Source organism: Oculina patagonica, chromosome 2 (assembly GCF_052425735.1).
Source record: "Oculina patagonica isolate OP01 chromosome 2, crgOcupat, whole genome shotgun sequence".
NCBI lineage: Eukaryota > Metazoa > Cnidaria > Anthozoa > Scleractinia > Oculinidae > Oculina > Oculina patagonica.
In genome coordinates, this window is record NC_135759.1 from 45,011,303 (window position 1) to 45,020,714 (window position 9,412).

A 9,412-nucleotide genomic window follows, 5' to 3' on the forward strand; every position below is an offset into this window, starting at 1 on the left:
GAATTACAAGATCTGAGAAACAAAATCGAACGAACTCAGGCCAGAATTGAACAACTTGGGTCAAACGTTGAAAATGAAACACAATTGCGTGAGCAACGGCAACTTTTGAAAAACTATAAAACGGATTTTGAAAACGCAAAAAAAGAAGTTTCTGCTCTTGAAAAACAAGCAAAGCAGAAGGCAAAAGAACAAACACGAGTCGGCCAACTAAGGGCAAGCCTCGCTGCCAAAGAGAGCGAAAGAAACACTTTGCAAGAAAGGCTCAACGACACAAGAGCTTTGGAGGATCTAAAAGAGAAAGAAGCCGAGCTGAAGCGCCAAAACGAGGAAGATCAGGCTGTTATAGAGGATGAGAATGCCTCCCCCACTGACAAACAAGCCGCGGAAGAAAGAGTTGCGGAAAGAACCGAGGAACTTGGACGCTTGCAAACGCAGATTGCCGAAAGAGAAAGAGCGCTTCCACTTCGTGAGAGGATCAAAGAGATCTTCAAAAAACATGGCGTGACATTAACAGCAATAGTTCTTGCTGCTGGTGTCACGATTGGTTCTGTTATTGGAGCCATTACAAACGCGTTGAAGGCCACCGGCAAAGCGTTGGGAAAAGGCCTAAGTGATATTGGCTCAAAGGTAGCATCAGCTCTGCCTGGTCTTATTGGCTCGATTGCGAAATTTCTTTTCAAAACCGCTGGTCAAGTAATTGGATTTCTTGCAGAGCACACCTGGCTGCTTATCCTTGCTGTGGTTGCTTTTCTTGTTGAAAAATACATCAAAAAGAGACGTTAACGCATAAGGGTGTAGAGCAAAGCTGCTGCTCCAACCGCGCCAACAGCAACAGTTGCTTTGTTTATTTCGTGTGAATCCTTGGCTACGGCCTTCGTAGCTTTAGCGCTTTGCGCGTTGCTAGCTGGTGTTTCAGCAGCGCTTGCGGCGGGTGCCTGATTTTTTTTTGCTGTGGCGCTCTTGTGTATAGGATTTGAAGGGTGGCTGTTTGGTGGGTTGATTTTTGATTTTCCTCCGGCCATCAGTTTAAGAGCTGCTTTTTTTGTAGCTTTATTAACCTCATCATTCACTCCTAATTTCATCCCAACAACAGCCTGCTTAAGCTGGTTATTGTAGCCAACAACGCTTTCTGTGTTTATCACCATACGAGCGGGCATCAGCCAGGCACCTGGGCAGACTGCAAGGTTAAGCCGAACCTTAGCTTCGTCGATGGCTAGTTGGTATCTTTGGACCGACTTTGCCAGATCAGGTTGCCTTATAGCGTCTTCAACCAACACGAGGAACTCACTTTGCGCTTCCTTTGCACGGCCGCCTGTTCCAAGTATGCTACTTCGAACGTTGACCTGCGAACCGAGAATACAGTAGACAAAAGCCTCTATCGACTGGTTTACTCTCGACAAACCTGCCTGAGTAAGCCCTTCAGTGCCGTTAGGACAAAACCAGTCTGCCTGTGCATATGCAGCGTCGTCTGGCTCGATGTATTGAATCAAGTTACCTTTGCTTGCAGCTCCCCCTTCGTCCGAAAATTTATCGTAATCGGGGTATTTTGCTCCAGTTTTGTTTGGTCCAATGTTAGTAATCCAGATATAAACGTTACCAAGTCCGTGGTTTGCGCCTGTTGTGAAACGGAAATCGCTTGACGGGTCGACACCGAACTCAGCGCATATTCTTTTGTAAGAAGCCACGTCGTACTTGTTGTCGAACTGGCTAAAAGTGGGGTCGCCTGGCAAGGCGCTTACGCTCTGAATTCCCCCCATCTGAAACAATATTCGCCTTATCGTGAAATAAACGTGAAAAAGATAAAAATTACGCACAATCGGTGGCAAGCTAAGAGCTGAGTGCTCTTCATCGAAAATATCTCGACTTATACCGCAGCCTGTTGTCGCGCACCATACCGCAAAGTTAAGTTGCTGTGGCCAATAGCCCATATTTTGACTAGCAAGCCACCTTTTTGACTCTTTTCCTGATGTATGCTTCAGTTTTGTTTTTTGAAAAATCTCTCTTAATTTCGTTGTGAAATATTGATCTGGTGTGACGTAGATGTTGATTTGGCTGTTAAATATTTTTTTCAAACTCGGTGCGGCTTCGTGAAATCCAACCGCGGGAATTGGCAAAGATGAGCCTTTTGCGCCGCTTGGTGACAGCTGTTGTGGAAAACCGCCTGAAATTTGATTCACCCCCAGTGCTTTTTTCATCTCTGGGCTCCAATATTTGCTGTCAGAGCCAAAAACATTTATCAAATGGCCTTGCCCTGCCTTGTAATAAATGTCTGCCGTTGCTGTGTGGTTGTACGCGAACTCAACCTGTGCAACAAATTTTGTTCGGTCAGCGTTTGGATATTTTGCAAGAAAAGGTTTCCATGCATTGTCTTTTGCCGCTTTAGAAATTGTAGTTGCTTCTGGGGTTTTCATCCACTTCATAAAACCTCTTGTTTTTGCATCCATGGTCCTCTTTTATATTAAACATTTTTTTTTTTTATTTAATATAAAAATGGTTGTGCTGACTGTCACCACAAAAGAAAATCCGAACACTGTTTATTTTGACCAGCCTATTCCAAAACCGAGCTATATCCGGCTTTTAAGTTGTTCTCTTTACAACAGCTGGAATAGTTTGGAAAAGGATGGAATAGTTTTTTATAAACAAGTGAACAAGGAAGAGAAGGCGCGTTATATACGGCAAGGAAACTTCTCACTCGATGACATTGGGAGTATTTTTGAAAAAGGATTTCCAGAGAAAAACATGTTTTCTGTAACAAAAGGCATTGCAGGCCGTTCATTGATAATAAAAGCAAAAGAGCCCAATTTAAAAACTTTTGGACTGAATGAAAGTCTTATTAAGTTCTTTAATTTGCCTGGGTTTGAGAATTACGCAAGTATTGAAAAGGAATTTTTTGAAACAATTGAGGTAAATAATGTTTCAAATCCTAAAAATTACTTCATCAACTGTGACCTTATCGACAAGCAACAAAGCTTGCTAAATGGTAAGCCATCAAGCCTTTTAGCGTTTTTTGACATACGTGGAAAACCGTATGAAAAAGTTTATTACCAAAATACACATTTTAACGTCTTGCGCGACGTTTCTGCTGAAGAAAATGTATCATCTCTGACTCTTTCGATTAGAGATGAGAATGGAAAGCCATTCGATTTTAACGGCTCAAATCTTACATATGAGTTGGAATTGAATTAAATTAAATACAAAATTAACTTTTATGTATACGAGACCATGTCATCTGCTAATGTTCTCCCGAGTGCCCCTGCTTATGGTGATCGCGAAGAAACACAACTTTATCCAAGCCTCCCAACAAATGCCGAGAATTTTCGGCTGACTGAAATAAGTAAAATTGAAAAAGAAATATCCGCTGAAGCTGAGCATTACAGGCTTGTGTTAAAAAAATATAAAAAAGTCCGGAAAGTTATTCACTATTCCGTGGTCTGTCTTGGCGCCGTGACGGCAGCTCTGTCTTCTGGAGCTGTTGCGACTTCACTTACTGGTGTTGGAATTGTTATCGGCGTTCCTGTTGCAGCAGTAGCAGGTATATCTGGCGCAGCTTCCACTGGCCTGTCAGTTATCAACAAAAAGCTTGAACGTAAAGTTAATAAGCACTCAAGAATCCTCGCTCTGGCTGTTGCAAAACATGACTCGATAAACAGCTCTGTCTCACAAGCTCTGAATGATAATCTTGTTTCTGACAAAGAGTTTCAACTGATCACACGAGAAATGCAGAAATATCGCCAACTTAAAGATACTTTACGCTCAAACTTTGCACAAAAACAAACAAATTCACTCCAGCCAGACATCGGAAAAATTCGGGAAGAAATCAAGAGAGAAGAACGCAAAAGATTGGAAAAAAAACTTCTCGAAAGCGCCACCGACATTTCGAAATAAAATTTCAGTCCAATAAAACATTTTTTCATTTTATAAAAGAATGATTGTCTGCGCTCATCTTGTCGTTTACTTTGTGATTGAATATTTCACCCCAGAGTGGCAAAAAAATATTCGAGTCATCACTAAAGAGGTTGTTGATTGTCTGAACAACATTTGAGGCTGTCGTTCCTTTTTCCACGATCCACGATCCACGATCCTTCTTTTCCAAAAGACCCAAGCCCCCTCGACCTGCACGTCACGCTCTGACTGCGACAAAATAATTTAGCGACCGCCAGCAAAAGATGGGCCGCACGTATTTATTTGTTTTGACCAAAAAAATAGGTGTGAAGCAAGGGGTTATTTCACTTTTATTTATTTTTTTTTCTTGGGAGCCGTGAAACAATATTGTATCTATTAATATAAGCAATCAATAAACATTACAAGTGTGTTAAGTAAAAATAATTTTATTCAGTTGCTAAGTTAAATGTTTCTTGACAACGGCGGACATCTCATGGCCGCGGTAACTAAGGTAAATTGTTCCTTGACAACGGCGGACATCTCATGGCCGCGGTAACAAAGGTAAATTGTTCCTTGACAACGTCAGAATATTTTAAGCTTGTAAACTTGCAAGTTTTTGTCAATTCGGGTTACGCCGTAACCCATTGGCATTCCAATGTGATGACGTTTTTAAGGCCTGTGACTAAGATAATTTTGTCAATTCGGGTTACGCCGTAACCCATTTGGCATGTGATGTTGCCTGTGACTAAGATAATTTTGGTCAAGTTTAGCAAACGCTAAAGTTGTATCATCCCATCGTTAGACATCTACAAATGATTTATGTCGATAAACTGAGTTAAAACTTCTTAATTTTTGATCTAGAAAGGTTTGATAAACGTCTTCAAGCATCCGATATACTTAACCTTGCGATCAAACTTCACGACCAAGCATCTGATTGTTGTCAGTAATTGCTTCGGCACGAATAGCTGATATGAAATATTAAAATCGGATCCTCGTTTGTCGTTTCCAAATGATTCATGTCCGTAAGCTGTGTCTTTGCTTCTTTTTTCAATGAAGGTTTGATAAACGTCTTTATACATCGGCCATACTTGCTTGTGTAATACAAAAAAGCTTATGTGAATAATATAAAGTTATAATTTTAACTGTGATTGGTCACAAAAGACGTCATTACATCGGGAAATAACCTATTAACTAAAAATAGTAATGACGCCTGGTGAATAAACTTACCGTGATCTTATATTGTTCTTTTATGTTCTAGAAAGTTCTTAGCTCAATATTTCACGGTATATTTACATGTTAGTCAAATTAAATATTGTTGTTGAATAAATCATAGCTCTTACAACACACATACAAAGAGTTTGAGTTGTTTTCCGGCTAAAAATATTCAAAATGAAAAAAAAAAAGAATTAGATTACGTCAAGGGGGTTTCCCACGCAATTGGCACAGGGTAAACAATGACTTCCTGTGTTACTCGATAATTTATGCACTCACCGGAGCGTGCAAGTTTTGTTTAGCTTGTCAAAACGTTTGCGACAACACTGCTGTCTAGTTTTTTTATTTTTTCAATCAGCTCGTCTGTTAAAAAGATTGTTATTTGTTTTTCATTTTCTTTAGTTTTTTTGTAGGTTGTAAACGCTTTTCCACGAGATCTTTTCAAGTTTTTCTTTACACTCAAGTTAATTTCTCCAGTTCTCCCTCTTCCCATCTTCGTTTACTCAATAAGAGCATTTGTTCAATTGAAAAATAATTCTGGCGCGCCTGTTCTTTGGGGCTTGGCGGGGGCCACTTGTTTTAGGACAGTCCTCAACAAGTGTTAAAAGGGTGCCTTTGCCTAGATACATGTGCATGGGTTGAAAGGCTGTCATCTAACCCCGACACACTTGCAATATGAGGGTTTTGGACGCAAATCCAAAAAAACAGTGAGGGGCGAGAATGGCGAAGCCGGCAGGCGAGCCAGGCGAAGCCCCGAACGCATTTTTTTGGATTTGCGCCAAAACCCTCATATTGCAAGTGTGTTATACTAACCCAGTACCAGCCAGTTTTGAGTCTGATGTCACCTTAATCTTGTGTGTAAAAGTTATAAATATCGTGTAAATACATCAAATGTTAGCAGTCAATAAAGACGGATGGTTTTCAGTCGAATTTTTGAAAATATCAAACAAATGACGTTATTTAGAATTGCGGAAAATTTGTCGATTTGTTTTTCATTTTTTTAAAGCTGCAGCTAGAACAGGATATTGCAAAGATTTGTGCCGAGTTTCAGCGTGTTCCTATCATACGGTTTGAAGAATTTCGGTCGGAAAGTCAGGTACATTTGCTTTCCAAGTTCTAATCGCTTTGTAAACCTCGCATTTCGAATGAAATTATTCTGTTGTTGTTTGAAGAGAGGTGTTACTTCCAAATTCCGCACGATCTTCTACCGTCAGGAAATACATGTGCAGGAACGGTATTTGTCATTTTAGTAGTAACTATTTCAGGCTGTGTTATTTCCAAGTGGCAGAAGACCGTGCGGAATTTGAAAGCAACGCCTCTCTTGGAAAACAACAGTTTAATTTTATTCGAAATGCGGGGTTTACAAAGCGACGAAATCTTGGAAAGCAAATGTACCTGACTTTCCGACCGAAATTCTTCAAACCGTATGATAGGAACACGCTGAAACTCGGCACAAATCTTTGCAATATCCTGTTCTAGCTGCAGCTTTAAAAAAATGAAAAACAAATCGACAAATTTTCCGCAATTCTAAATAACGTCATTTGTTTGATATTTTCAAAAATTCGACTGAAAACCATCCATCTTTATTGACTGCTAACATTTGATGTATATACACGATATTTATAACTTTTACACACAAGATTAAGGTGACATCAGACTCAAAACTGGCTGGTACTGGGTTAGTATAAGTATCAAATTTATGCGACGGTCAAGTCAGACGCATAACACAACAGTTTTTTCAAAATAAAGATGTCGCTCGTTCAGGAAATCACGGAGTGGATTTTCCTGTAAGTTTTTGTGAGTAAACTTCAACTGTTTGGCAGCGTTTTGGGGTAATTACAGAAAAATTCACCGTGGCATTTTCAAAATAATCGCATTTTATTAAAAACGAAGGCTTCCAAAAATCGCTCATAACTTTACAAAACGCGTTTGATCGCCATAAAATTTATCATTTTATATAATTTAAGCATTATTTTTTCAGATTCTCAAAAATCTAAGCAATCGCTTCACGTTTTCCCGTTTTAAAACGCGCTTAAAAAAGGGAACTGTCAGCCTCATAAATACCCGCGGGCCACCTTAAGGTGGCCCGCGGGTATTTATGTTGTTTGAAGAGAGGTGTTACTTCCAAATTCCGCATGATCTTCTACCGTCAGGAAATACATGTGCAGGAACGATATTTGTCATTTTAGTAGTAACTATTTCAGGCTGTGTTATTTCCAAGTGGCAGAAGATCGTGCGGAATTTGAAAGCAACGCCTTTGTTCGAAAACAACAGTATAATTTCATTCGAAATGCGGGGTTTACAAAGCGACCAAATCTTGGAAAGTAAATGTACCTGACTTTCCGACCGAAATTCTTCAAACCGTATGATAGGAACACGCTGAAACTCGGCACAAATCTTTGCAATATCCTGTTCTAGCAGGGAACTTCGGACGGTTGCTGCACAGATGCTTAGTTTGACAAAGAACACAGTTGGGAATATATACGCATTACTGAGGCATTACTGTGGGAGAGATATACATGATATTATTCCATTCGGAGGTCGTGTCTACGTAACAAAATGCGACGAAAGTCAGTTCAATCACAAATCTAAGATAACTTTTATACGCTATAACAACCAGTACTGATATCAACTCCACCGAAAAGTTATGCCATTTGTTTATGTATTTTGTACTAAAATTCATTATTTTCACGTCAAGATCTACAAGCGAATCTCTACAAATCCAAATTTAAAACATGATTTCCCACATTTTTTTAAACCAATTGTTTTTACAAATTTCACCACTATAACGTTTTCATTAACCGTGTCAGCCTCCATGTCCGCCCCCTCCCGGCTGCGCCACTAGGCGCCCGCGGCACCCTTACTCGCCACTTCTTTATGTAAAACGCACCTTTCGGCAGTTTACTTTTTTATATCAGTTGATAAAGTGTTTAATATGTCCATACCCTTTGCTTGATTTTTTTTCAGTACCAACGGGGGCGGAGAGCAAGAGACGAAGTTTGGGTTTTTGGCCTAATCTGTACAGAATATACACCATGCCGCGGTTACTTCCAAGTAGTACCCAGGCGGAACAGAGCAACTCTCATACCAATTTTTCAACGGGTTCTTCGTCCTGGATCGATCCAAACGTTACCGTCCATAGAACAGTTGTTCACAAAGATAATTTTGTGGATCCCCTTACAGGAGTCCATACCCAAGAAGTCGAGTCTGCGTGGTCTCAACTGAAGTATCACGTAAAACGCGAGAAAGGTATCCGTCGTGCTGATATACAAAATTTTTTAAATGAGGAAATGTGGAGGCAATGGAGTGGGCTTGGAACCGTGTTCGAGAATATTATTCCTGTGATTGCTCGATATTATCCTCTTTAGATGTATGTTTACAAGACGGGACATACTGTAGAACTGTTTGCAGTTTATCGGCTGATTGTTGCAACCTTAATACTACATTTAATGGCACATGACGTCATTTATCTCAACATTAAAAAATTGAGTTGCAGTGTCGCAGATATTAAATTTTGCTTATGTTAGAAAGGACACGTGATCTCACTTTTATAGTTCAATATTACATATCTGTATGAGTAAGTTTTAAGATGACATAAAAGTAACATCAGCACATCCAGAAACAACTTGATTTTGCCTGTGAGTATCCAGTCATTTCGTTCCATAGTAAGGTCGTTCCAAAGAAAAGTTAATTCGTTCCACAAAAAAGTCAGTTTATATAGCAATATCGTTCCACAAAGTATTAAAGTAGTAAAAAAAACCTTAAACATAGTGAAATTCTAATTAAAAGTTACATCATCTGATAACCTGCACATTCTATACGCGTTATTTTTATCGTCAAAATGGCGAATAGAACAGTTTGCAACTCCCTGTACGCACTTTAAATATGGCTTCTGCGGGTATTATCATTCATAAACTAAAACCAGTGTTGCAATTTCGATGTTAAAACGCTGCCGATTAAACTTCCACCTTTTTACGAGGATTGCTTAAAATGCTTTGCAAAATGTTCTATGGCAACTAGTCAAAGCGTAGAACTAACTGATGATATAAATACAACCCTCCAAACCATAATTTGGAACAATAAACTCATCTGTATCGATGGAAAACCTGTATTCTTCAAAACGTTGGCAGAAAAGGGTATTCTAAGAATAGAAGACCTGATTTCTGAAAACAACGAGTTAATAACCAGACATAAGGTGAGAGAGCTGAACCTCACTCCCTTGGATCTCTTTAGACTTACATCCGTGGTAAACGCCATGCCAAGTCAGTGGAGAGACTTATTAAAAAGGTCCTCTCACTCTGACAAAAGGACGTTCAAT

At 39.6% G+C, this 9,412-nt stretch overlaps 1 protein-coding gene and 1 pseudogene across 1 annotated transcript in view; one reads left to right on the forward strand and one right to left on the reverse strand.

Annotated features, from left to right (window-relative positions):
* LOC144644906 (uncharacterized) overlaps positions 1–9,412 on the reverse strand; it is a 139,351-nt gene that overhangs the window by 80,661 nt on the left and 49,278 nt on the right. The window lies entirely within an intron of this gene.
* On the forward strand, positions 7,541–8,462 carry LOC144644904 (uncharacterized; annotated as a pseudogene).